Source organism: Ranitomeya variabilis, chromosome 2, assembly GCF_051348905.1.
Source record: "Ranitomeya variabilis isolate aRanVar5 chromosome 2, aRanVar5.hap1, whole genome shotgun sequence".
Lineage (NCBI taxonomy): Eukaryota > Metazoa > Chordata > Amphibia > Anura > Dendrobatidae > Ranitomeya > Ranitomeya variabilis.
The window spans coordinates 894,573,490-894,586,585 of NC_135233.1; the positions used below are offsets into that span (position 1 = coordinate 894,573,490).

At 36.8% G+C, this 13,096-nt stretch overlaps 1 protein-coding gene and 2 long non-coding RNA genes across 8 annotated transcripts in view; 1 reads left to right on the top strand and 2 right to left on the bottom strand.

Moving 5' to 3' along the window:
* MFN1 (mitofusin 1) overlaps positions 1–13,096 on the bottom strand; it is a 189,640-nt gene that overhangs the window by 18,823 nt on the left and 157,721 nt on the right. The gene's annotated exons all lie outside the window — the stretch shown is intronic.
* LOC143810005 (uncharacterized) lies at positions 2,325–5,419 on the bottom strand. Its single transcript, XR_013222587.1, has 3 exons — positions 5,316–5,419; positions 4,848–4,993; positions 2,325–2,409 (listed from the first exon to the last, which is right to left on the bottom strand). It is a non-coding gene; the product is annotated as an uncharacterized LOC143810005 (long non-coding RNA).
* On the top strand, positions 7,680–10,052 carry LOC143810006 (uncharacterized). The gene is made up of 3 exons (XR_013222588.1): positions 7,680–7,783; positions 8,106–8,251; positions 9,968–10,052. It is a non-coding gene; the product is annotated as an uncharacterized LOC143810006 (long non-coding RNA).

Sequence of the window (13,096 nt, forward strand, 5' to 3'; positions counted from 1 at the left end):
CAGATGGTTGTATTGGATAATGGGCAAGAGATTGGGGGGAGGGGGGTTGGTTAGGTGGTAAGGGTGTTGTTTAGTAAAATAAAAATATATTATCAGGTCATATATCTAATGTACGGTATTTGTCTGGAAATTGTATCAGACTGTGTTAATAGCGTGTCATATGCTTTAATAAAAAATACATGATTAAAAAAAATACAAATGCAATAACGGGTGATCAAAAGAACGTATTTGCACCAAAATGGTATCATTAAAAACGCCAGCTCGGCACGCAAAACCGACCGCAGATCATTAAAAATGGTGACGCTACGGGTATCGGAATATGGCGCAAATTTTTTTTTTTTTAGCCAAGTTTGGATTTTTTTTTTCACCACTTAGATAAAAAATAACCAAGTCATGTTAGATGTCTATGAACTCGTAATGACCTGAAGAATCACAATGGCAGGTCAGTTTTAGCATTTAGTGAACCGAGCAAAAAAGCCAAACAAAAAACAAGTGTGGGACTGCACTTTTTTTGCAATTTCACCGCACTTGGAATTTTTTTCCCCGTTTTCTAGTACACGATATGGTAAAACCAATGATGTCGTTCAAAAGTACAACTCGTCCCGCAAAAAATAAGCCCTTCACGTGGCAATATTGACGGAAAAATAAAAAAGTTATGGCTCTGGGAAGGAGGGGAGCGAAAAACGAACACGGAAAAACGGAATATCCCAAGGTCATGAAGGGGTTAAAGGGGTTGTCCGGACAAAAGTCTACAGTCACTATGTACCTAATCCTCCCAAGAATTTTGTGCAAAAAGACAATATAATATAAAGTAAATATTTATTTTATTGAAAAATTATAATATTAAAATGTATATAAGATAATTAATATAACAGCTGATAGAAGCACATATAATAATCAATATCTAGATATGGGAACATACAAAAATTACATTAATACAAAAATCCAGGTAATGCAATAATAAGATATAAAAAGCTGACACAATGGACCCCTAGATAAATATATACACTAACAATACAGAATTAATATGTATATATATAGCTGTGTAAAAAAACGGTTACACAGGAGTATTGCATCCACAAAATGTATAAGTACAAAGTGCACTAGTGCTAATTAAGGAAAACCATATATGTCCTAGAATAAAGCCAAAAAAATCTAATAAAAGTGCAAGTTGCAAATAATATGTGCATTACAGCAAACTAAACTTACACAAAATGTGGAACAACCACAAGAAAGTGCTAAAAGTGCAGTGATAACTACGTTTGTGTAAAAAAATCTATCTACAAAAAACTATATCAGATACTCTAGGAACCTATGTATGTATCCTAAGAGGAACTATCCATATAAGACACTACTGGAAAGCTTATACAATGTGCTGCAATGCCTGTGGCTATGTGTTATCTGTGTGAAGCACAGCTGGGAACCCGTAAAGTGTCTTAGTGCTAAATAAACAAAAATTGCAATAACCTGGCAGAGTACATTTGCGAAATTATAAAAAGTTCATCATACCCAAGTGCTCCTGGATCCCTACGTACGTTTCGGCGTTTAGCCTTCTTCCGGGGGGCGTATACAATCAAGCCCAGGGTGTGCATATTTAAGTAAATGGCAGCCAATCAGGCACCAGATTCTGAATACCGGGTGATATAATGCGGCGCATGCGCTGATGCCCTGCCGCCGAACACATCCGCCCGGCGTCACCAAGACAACGCGCACCAAGCTATTCCCCAACCCACATAACGTGACTAGGGGATCGCCAGGAGCGTGCCGCCAAGGAAACAGACGCCGGAACAAATGCGGCCAGCAGCAGGGAAAACCACGCAAGCGCACAATCACCTGTACGCAGGTCTGAAAAGTATAAAAACTATCCTGGGTCCATTTATACCACTATCACTATGGATACTATCAACAAATAACGCATACTGATAGAACCTATAATGCAACTAACTAGTTATGTAAACAGAAATTTTTATATATATATCTATCTCAATACATTAAAAAAAATATATATATAAGTATTATATAATATGTGAAGTGTCACAAAAAAATCGAAAAATATATAAGAAAATTAATAAAACATATATGCTGAATTATGCACACATGTATACATAACCAAAATGTGACTAATATCAAAAATTCATAATCAATACATATTAGTGTATGGTGATGTATATATTAAATTAATAAATAATTTAATCAATACCATTATATAAAAATTAATATAAATACATATATATATATAACAATAAATACAAATACCTATGTATAAATATACAAAAATTCTACATATATAAGTTATCATGTACATAAGTATGTATCTTCTGATTTGTTGATAGCAGTAACAATATCATATAGTCTTCTCACTGCTCATAGGCTGGAAACCAATCCCAGAATAGAATAATAAATAAAAAACTAAAGAAAATATAAAAAGACATTAGTTAAAATATTAAAATTACCGCACATACACATAAAATATATGCAATGTAAAATTAAAATGAGTACAAAAGATGATCAGAGAAATGGTGAATAGCTTATATTCTCATTTAAGGTACCTTCACACGAAGCGACGCTGCAGCGATAGCGACAACGATGTCGATCGCTGCAGCGTCGCTGTTTGGTCGCTGGAGAGCTGTCACACAGACCGCTCTCCAGCGATCAACTATGCCGAGGTCCCCTGGTAACCAGGGTAAACATCGGGTAACTAAGCGCAGGGCCGCGCTTAGTAACCCGATGTTTACCCTGGTTACCAGCGTAAAATCTAAAAAAAACAAACAGCACATACTTACATTCACGTCCCCCTGCGTCCACTTCCTGACTGACTGAGCGCCGTACAGTGAGAGCAGAGCGGTGACGTCACCGCTGTGCTGCTTTCACTTTCACTTTGCGGCGCTGAGTCAGAGGAGGAAGCAGACTGCAGGGGACGCAATGTGAGTATGTGCTGTTTGTTTTTTTTACATTTTACGCTAGTAACCAGGGTAAACATCGGGTAACTAAGCGCGGCCCTGCGCTTAGTAACCCGATGTTTACCCTGGTTACCAGTGTAAAATATCGCTGGTATCGTTGCTTTTGCTTTCAAACACAACGATACACAGCGATCGGACGACCAAATAAAGTTCTGGACTTTATTCAGCGACCAGCGACATCACAGCAGGATCCTGATCGCTGCTGCGTGTCAAACGAAACGATATCGCTAGCCAGGACGCTGCAACGTCACGGATTGCTAGCGATATCGTTATAATGTCGTTTCGTGTGAAGGTACCTTAAGACCCAGAGGTTGAAGAGTACGGAGGGTCCAGATCCACCTGGTTTCTTTCTGAGCGAGTCTGCGACTAATGTTGCCGCCACGTAAGTCTGAAATAATTCTGTCTATACCAATTACTCGAAGGCCAGTTGGGTCACAATTGTGATGAATCTTAAAATGCCTTGGTAAGGTTTTCAAATATTCTAATGTTGTTTCCTTTTCCGCAGCGATAATTTCTCTAACATGTTCTCGTACGCGCACCTTTAGATTTCTGGTTGTGAGCCCGACATATATTTTTTGACAAGGACATGTGGCATGATATACAACAGCTTTCGTATTGCACGTAATAGCCTGCGTTATCTTGTAAGATTTATTGTCAGAACCAACAAACGTAGAAGCATGATCTATGTTGGAACAGGCAATGCAATTGCCACATGGAGCACACCCCCATTTCTCAATAGGTTTAGGAAATATTGAGGGAAACAATGTAGATTGGGTGTTAATTGGATAAAAGCTCTTAGTCAAATGATCTTTTAGATTACGGGCCCGACGTGCTGTTATACAAGGTCGCTCTGGTAAGTATGCCCTCAAAATAGGATCACTGGTAAGTATGGTCCAATGCTTAGATAAAATATCATGCATCATACCCCATTGTGAGTGATATTCCGTAATTAATCTAACTCTAGTATCCTTCTGTGGTTTGTGTTTTGGAAAGATTAAACTCCCACGTTCAGTCTTCATGGCACGATAGTAAGCCTTCTTGATACTTCTGTGGCTATATCCTCGATCAATAAATCTCTTTTTCATGTCATCAGCTCGCAATTTAAAATCATCAAATGACGAGCATAAGTGCCGAAGTCTCAAAAATTGCCCAGTTGGAATGGCATTGATGACATGTTTGGGATGTGCTGAAGAAGCATGTAACACCGAATTGACGGCCGTTTTTTTACGAAAGATATCAGTTTGTAAAATACCAAAATTATCACGTCGAATTGTGACATCTAAAAAGTCGACATGATTAAAATCAAAATTGCATGTTAATTTAATATTGAGTTGATTACAATTTAAAACATTAATAAAATTTAAAAGATCCTCAGGAGTACCACGCCAAATAAAAAAAAAAATCATCAATAAAACGAGTCCAAAAAACAACTCGTTCCATGGTATCCGTAGAAAAAAGCTCCCTCTCCCACAGCCCCAGGAACAAGTTAGCATAGGAGGGTGCACAAGCTGCACCCATAGCTGTTCCCTGGAGCTGCAGGAAGAAGGAGCCGTTAAAAGTAAAAAAAAGTAAAAAAATTATGAGTTAAAATAAATTTTAAAAGTAAAATAAGAAAATCAATTTCCTCAGTATTAAAATTTAACATACTTAAAAAATATCTGGAGGCTTTAAGACCATCCTCATGTTTAATACTTGTGTACAGTGCTTCTACGTCACAGGTTACCAATATCATGTCATCATCAATAACCATTGACTCTATTTTACGGAGTAAGTCAGACGTGTCACATAAATATGACGGTAACGTCTCCACAAGGGGTTTTAAATGGGAATCAATATACCGGCAGACATTTTCTGTTAGGCCTCCAACCCCAGAAATAATGGGCCTACCTGGTGGACATGTGGGATCTTTGTGAATCTTCGGTAATAAATATATCGTGGGTATCGATGGTTCTTTAACATTAAGCAACTCCTGTATCTCTTTGGTGATAATATTAGAATCGCGTGCAGTCTGTAATAGTCCCCCAAGTTGAGCCCTATATGAAATAAGGGGGTTAAATGTTAGTTTCTTGTAACATTGACGGTCTTTTAAAAGTCGGTTCATCTCTTGTTCGTACATTGAACAAGGCCAGACCACAATATTGCCCCCTTTATCGGTGGCTTTGAATACCACATCTTTCCTTTTCTTAAGAGAGTTAAGGGCCGCACGTTCATCCGTTGTTAAATTATATAAATATATGTTCGATGGTATTTTCCCAAATTCCTCAGAGACAATGCGTACAAAAATATCTACACTAGGACAGACTGATAGCGACGGAAATCTCTGGGATTTCTGTTTCAAAGTTTGAGGGACCTTACCTAATGATATAGTTTAATGTTCTTCCTGTAGTTGTACAAGAATTTCAAGCATTTCTTGTTCATCCAGTGTAGATAGACTTTGTTCTTTTTCTTTATTATGAAACCACTTTTTAAAGATTAATGATCTTGCAAAAATATTAAGATCTTTTATAGCTGTAAAATGATCAAAACGAGAGGCAGGTGAAAATGACAACCCTTTCTCTAATAAAGATGTCTCAGTTTTAGACAAAGGTTCACTCGATAAATTAATCACCTTTGGTGTATTCGTATCATTATCCACTGTGGCCTTTCGCTTGTTATAACCAGTTTTCCTGTCCCACTTCCTTTTTTGTTTACCAAACCGAGTAGACACCATATTGGTTGAGGAATCAGAGATTTCACCAGAAGAGGAAATAGATGAGACTGAAGTTGTTCTTTCACTATGCATAGGCATATTCGGCCGTTTCCATCTATAAACCTTCTTTTGCTTATAATCATTCATATCTCTTGATAATTTTTTTGAATGAATATCTCGAATCTGTGCTTCCCACTCATCAAAATGTTTGTTCATTTTCAGTGAAAATGCACTGAGATCTTCACCAGAACACATAGATTTCAAATTAGTCTGGGCCATATCAATTTGAGAGTCTAATGTTGCCAATGATTTAGTATTAAGACCAATCAACAATTCCATAAATTTAGTAGAGCTTTGAGAACAAACATCCTCCCAGTCAGTTATAAATGCCGTATCTTCTACCGGAAAGGAAGGAAAAACATTAATCCGTAACCCTCTGGGTATCAATTTGAGTCTAATATAATTTTCCAAGAATGCCTTATTCCAATAAATTTTCATTCTTTTATATAATAACTGTTTAATATTATTTTGCAATTCAATGGATTTTCTCTGATCATCAAAATCACCATTACCCTGTTTAAAATTGAAAACACCAGTCAGCTGGTTCTGCCAGGATATTTCTCTGGCCTTATAATCCATCATACAAGTAAGGTTAGCAAAATCTGTGAAAACACAGAAAACAACAATTCAATCAGATGGGTAACCAATTGTATGTAAAACAAATTCTGTCAAGCACAATTTATCAACCAAATCCTCCCAAGAATTTTGTGCAAAAAGACAATATAACATAAAGTAAATATTTATTTTATTGAAAAATTATAATATTAAAATGTATATAAGATAATTAATATAACAGCTGATAGAAGCAGAATTTTTGATTTTTGTATTAATGTAATTTTTGTATGTTCCCATATCTAGATATTGATTATTATATGTGCTTCTATCAGCTGTTATATTAATTATCTTATATACATTTTAATATTATAATTTTTCAATAAAATAAATATTTACTTTATGTTATATTGTCTTTTTGCACAAAATTCTTGGGAGGATTTGGTTGATAAATTGTGCTTGACAGAATTTGTTTTACATACAATTGGTTACCCATCTGATTGAATTGTTGTTTTCTGTGTTTTCACAGATTTTGCTAACCTTACTTGTATGATGGATTATAAGGCCAGAGAAATATCCTGGCAGAACCAGCTGACTGGTGTTTTCAATTTTAAACAGGGTAATGGTGATTTTGATGATCAGAGAAAATCCATTGAATTACAAAATAATATTAAACAGTTATTATATAAAAGAATGAAAATTTATTGGAATAAGGCATTCTTGGAAAATTATATTAGACTCAAATTGATACCCAGAGGGTTACGGATTAATGTTTTTCCATCCTTTCCGGTAGAAGATACGGCATTTATAACTGACTGGGAGGATGTTTGTTCTCAAAGCTCTACTAAATTTATGGAATTGTTGATTGGTCTTAATACTAAATCATTGGCAACATTAGACTCTCAAATTGATATGGCCCAGACTAATTTGAAATCTATGTGTTCTGAAGATCTCAGTGCATTTTCACTGAAAATGAACAAACATTTTGATGAGTGGGAAGCACAGATTCGAGATATTCATTCAAAAAAATTATCAAGAGATATGAATGATTATAAGCAAAAGAAGGTTTATAGATGGAAACGGCCGAATATGCCTATGCATAGTGAAAGAACAACTTCAGTCTCATCTATTTCCTCTTCTGGTGAAATCTCTGATTCCTCAACCAATATGGTGTCTACTCGGTTTGGTAAACAAAAAAGGAAGTGGGACAGGAAAACTGGTTATAATAAGCGGAAGGCTACAGTGGATAATGATACGAATACACCAAAGGTGATTAATTTATCGAGTGAACCTTTGTCTAAAACTGAGACATCTTTATTAGAGAAAGGGTTGTCATTTTCACCTGCCTCTCGTTTTGATCATTTTACAGCTATAAAAGATCTTAATATTTTTGCAAGATCATTAATCTTTAAAAAGTGGTTTCATAATAAAGAAAAAGAACAAAGTCTATCTACACTGGATGAACAAGAAATGCTTGAAATTCTTGTACAACTACAGGAAGAACATTAAACTATATCATTAGGTAAGGTCCCTCTAACTTTGAAACAGAAATCCCAGAGATTTCCGTCGCTATCAGTCTGTCCTAGTGTAGATATTTTTGTACGCATTGTCTCTGAGGAATTTGGGAAAATACCATCGAACATATATTTATATAATTTAACAACGGATGAACGTGCGGCCCTTAACTCTCTTAAGAAAAGGAAAGATGTGGTATTCAAAGCCACCGATAAAGGGGGCAATATTGTGGTCTGGCCTTGTTCAATGTACGAACAAGAGATGAACCGACTTTTAAAAGACCGTCAATGTTACAAGAAACTAACATTTAACCCCCTTATTTCATATAGGGCTCAACTTGGGGGACTATTACAGACTGCACGCGATTCTAATATTATCACCAAAGAGATACAGGAGTTGCTTAATGTTAAAGAACCATCGATACCCACGATATATTTATTACCGAAGATTCACAAAGATCCCACATGTCCACCAGGTAGGCCCATTATTTCTGGGGTTGGAGGCCTAACAGAAAATGTCTGCCGGTATATTGATTCCCATTTAAAACCCCTTGTGGAGACGTTACCGTCATATTTATGTGACACGTCTGACTTACTCCGTAAAATAGAGTCAATGGTTATTGATGATGACATGATATTGGTAACCTGTGACGTAGAAGCACTGTACACAAGTATTAAACATGAGGATGGTCTTAAAGCCTACAGATATTTTTTAAGTATGTTAAATTTTAATACTGAGGAAATTGATTTTCTTATTTTACTTTTAAAATTTATTTTAACTCATAATTTTTTTACTTTTTTTTACTTTTAACGGCTCCTTCTTCCTGCAGCTCCAGGGAACAGCTATGGGTGCAGCTTGTGCACCCTCCTATGCCAACTTGTTCCTGGGGCTGTGGGAGAGGGAGCTTTTTTCTACGGATACCATGGAACGAGTTGTTTTTTGGACTCGTTTTATTGATTTTTTTTTTATTTGGCGTGGTACTCCTGAGGATCTTTTAAATTTTATTAATGTTTTAAATTGTAATCAACTCAATATTAAATTAACATGCAATTTTGATTTTAATCATGTCGACTTTTTAGATGTCACAATTCGACGTGATAATTTTGGTATTTTACAAACTGATATCTTTCGTAAAAAAACGGCCGTCAATTCGGTGTTACATGCTTCTTCAGCACATCCCAAACATGTCATCAATGCCATTCCAACTGGGCAATTTTTGAGACTTCGGCACTTATGCTCGTCATTTGATGATTTTAAATTGCGAGCTGATGACATGAAAAAGAGATTTATTGATCGAGGATATAGCCACAGAAGTATCAAGAAGGCTTACTATCGTGCCATGAAGACTGAACGTGGGAGTTTAATCTTTCCAAAACACAAACCACAGAAGGATACTAGAGTTAGATTAATTACGGAATATCACTCACAATGGGGTATGATGCATGATATTTTATCTAAGCATTGGACCATACTTACCAGTGATCCTATTTTGAGGGCATACTTACCAGAGCGACCTTGTATAACAGCACGTCGGGCCCGTAATCTAAAAGATCATTTGACTAAGAGCTTTTATCCAATTAACACCCAATCTACATTGTTTCCCTCAATATTTCCTAAACCTATTGAGAAATGGGGGTGTGCTCCATGTGGCAATTGCATTGCCTGTTCCAACATAGATCATGCTTCTACGTTTGTTGGTTCTGACAATAAATCTTACAAGATAACGCAGGCTATTACGTGCAATACGAAAGCTGTTGTATATCATGCCACATGTCCTTGTCAAAAAATATATGTCGGGCTCACAACCAGAAATCTAAAGGTGCGCGTACGAGAACATGTTAGAGAAATTATCGCTGCGGAAAAGGAAACAACATTAGAATATTTGAAAACCTTACCAAGGCATTTTAAGATTCATCACAATTGTGACCCAACTGGCCTTCGAGTAATTGGTATAGACAGAATTATTTCAGACTTACGTGGCGGCAACATTAGTCGCAGACTCGCTCAGAAAGAAACCAGGTGGATCTGGACCCTCCGTACTCTTCAACCTCTGGGTCTTAATGAGAATATAAGCTATTCACCATTTCTCTGATCATCTTTTGTACTCATTTTAATTTTACATTGCATATATTTTATGTGTATGTGCGGTAATTTTAATATTTTAACTAATGTCTTTTTATATTTTCTTTAGTTTTTTATTTATTATTCTATTCTGGGATTGGTTTCCAGCCTATGAGCAGTGAGAAGACTATATGATATTGTTACTGCTATCAACAAATCAGAAGATACATACTTATGTACATGATAACTTATATATGTAGAATTTTTGTATATTTATACATAGGTATTTGTATTTATTGTTATATATATATATGTATTTATATTAATTTTTATATAATGGTATTGATTAAATTATTTATTAATTTAATATATACATCACCATACACTAATATGTATTGATTATGAATTTTTGATATTAGTCACATTTTGGTTATGTATACATGTGTGCATAATTCAGCATATATGTTTTATTAATTTTCTTATATATTTTTCGATTTTTTTGTGACACTTCACATATTATATAATACTTATATATATATTTTTTTTTTATGTATTGAGATAGATATATATATAAAAATTTCTGTTTACATAACTAGTTAGTTGCATTATAGGTTCTATCAGTATGCGTTATTTGTTGATAGTATCCATAGTGATAGTGGTATAAATGGACCCAGGATAGTTTTTATACTTTTCAGACCTGCGTACAGGTGATTGTGCGCTTGCGTGGTTTTCCCTGCTGCTGGCCGCATTTGTTCCGGCGTCTGTTTCCTTGGCGGCGCGCTCCTGGCGATCCCCTAGTCACGTTATGTGGGTTGGGGAATAGCTTGGTGCGCGTTGTCTTGGTGACGCCGGGCGGATGTGTTCGGCGGCAGGGCATCAGCGCATGCGCCGCATTATATCACCCGGTATTCAGAATCTGGTGCCTGATTGGCTGCCATTTACTTAAATATGCACACCCTGGGCTTGATTGTATACGCCCCCCGGAAGAAGGCTAAACGCCGAAACGTACGTAGGGATCCAGGAGCACTTGGGTATGATGAACTTTTTATAATTTCGCAAATGTACTCTGCCAGGTTATTGCAATTTTTGTTTATTTAGCACTAAGACACCTTACGGGTTCCCAGCTGTGCTTCACACAGATAACACATAGCCACAGGCATTGCAGCACATTGTATAAGCTTTCCAGTAGTGTCTTATATGGATAGTTCCTCTTAGGATTACATACATAGGTTCCTAGAGTATCTGATATAGTTTTTTGTAGATAGATTTTTTTACACAAACATAGTTATCACTGCACTTTTAGCACTTTCTTGTGGTTGTTCCACATTTTGTGTAAGTTTAGTTTGCTGTAATGCACATATTATTTGCAACTTGCACTTTTATTAGATTTTTTTGGCTTTATTCTAGGACATATATGGTTTTCCTTAATTAGCACTAGTGCACTTTGTACTTATACATTTTGTGGATGCAATACTCCTGTGTAACCGTTTTTTTTACACAGCTATATATATATACACATATTAATTCTGTATTGTTAGTGTATATATTTATCTAGGGGTCCATTGTGTCAGCTTTTTATATCTTATTATTGCATTACCTGGATTTTTGTATTAATGTAATTTTTGTATGTTCCCATATCTAGATATTGATTATTATATGTGCTTCTATTGTGAAGGAAGAAATTAATAAAGGTTCTCCATTTTGTGCTTTTCGACTCCATTTTGTTGTTTTGATATAAATTTTGTTAGTAGGCTAAAGGTTACAGCTGTTATGAGATTTTGATGAGACCTTGATTGTTGCAACCTCGGTAGAACATGAGACTGAGGGTGTATTGTTCTACAAAACTTTGACGCACAGATTGTTCCTGCATTCTTATAGGCTAAGAACCGTGAGCGTGTTCTTATGCTGATTGGTTGAAGTGTAATTTCTATGACTATGATAAAGTCATGCAGAATAAACGGGGGCCAGAGATCTGCTCGATCCCCCATACAGAGACACACGTCTCCGTCTGGTCATTTTCAGTTGCCGGCAACACCTTATATATTAATTTGGAAATCACTGGGTTAACCGTGAAGGATCACTTTAAATCCTCCCTCAACAGTTGGCGCCCGTTAACGTGGGGCTCCAAGCAGGAACGCTTCTGCCGCCCGGAGGACAACAAGACAAAGGACCCTCGGACCGGACGCAGGCACTGGAAAATTGGGACTGATCATCCCCCACAACCACGGTAAGTTGGCAGTTATACTGTTCAGACTGACCATTTGGTGTGGTTTTCCTGTGTTTGTTGCTGCAAAGAGGATCTGAGGTTTGTCCCCGGAGTGGGATGATTCTTGGGTGGAATCATATAGAGGTGTAGTTCCGTTGGAAGCCCAGTGCTCGAACCGTACCTCATAAGGGACGGACACCCCGGATTAACCAGTGATGAAATTCTCTTTACAGTCAAAATATCCTGAATTCCTGATCACTGTTAGAATCAGGCGCGGTGAGGTGATCGAAGATTGGGTAGGATACGTGACTCAGGTTTATATTGATTTAAATATATCCAGAGGTGTCCGGAGGGTTGAGTCTAAGACGCCCTCCTCCTTTCGCGGAGTACCGCGATTTTGGGTTGTCCCAGCGGGGGACAGGTAAAAACCCTAGTGGAATAGACTATACGGCCGCTCTGGTATCTATACACGACTAAGTAGGGGTATTTCGGTTTAAAGGAGAATCAGTCCGTGGAAGAAGAAGACTTTGAATTGTGTGATGAAAATTTGATATTGTTAGCCCAAAGAAGGGAAAAGAAATCTGTCAGGAATGCAGGGAAAATATTCTCAATTTGGCATGTGAAATGTGTGATGAAGATTTTGTAGAAATTAATTAAGTCTAAGAACTGCTGTATTTTTTGTGTCTGTGTTTGTCTTTGGAATATCCGATGGGAGGGGTTGAGCAGCTGCGCTGTGTTTTTTTTTCCTTTCTGCACTGAGGAATGCTGTGATTTTTCTTATCGCTGTTTCTGAAAAGGGAGGGGGCGCGCGCGTCGCTGCGCTCGAGTCTCTCTGTGTTTTCTTAGTGTTGTACGCGCTGGTAGATCTGTGAAATATTGTAAATTGAAAGTGAAATTTAGTGTTTAGTTTTAGAAGGAAACTTGTAACCCTCAATCCCAAAGCACCAATATATACTGGGTTGTCAAAACTTAGTGCGCCTCCATCCTATGATCCGGCTGCGTGGATCTGTGATGTATGCGGAGTTACTAATTCTCAGTGTAGAGAGGTCTGTT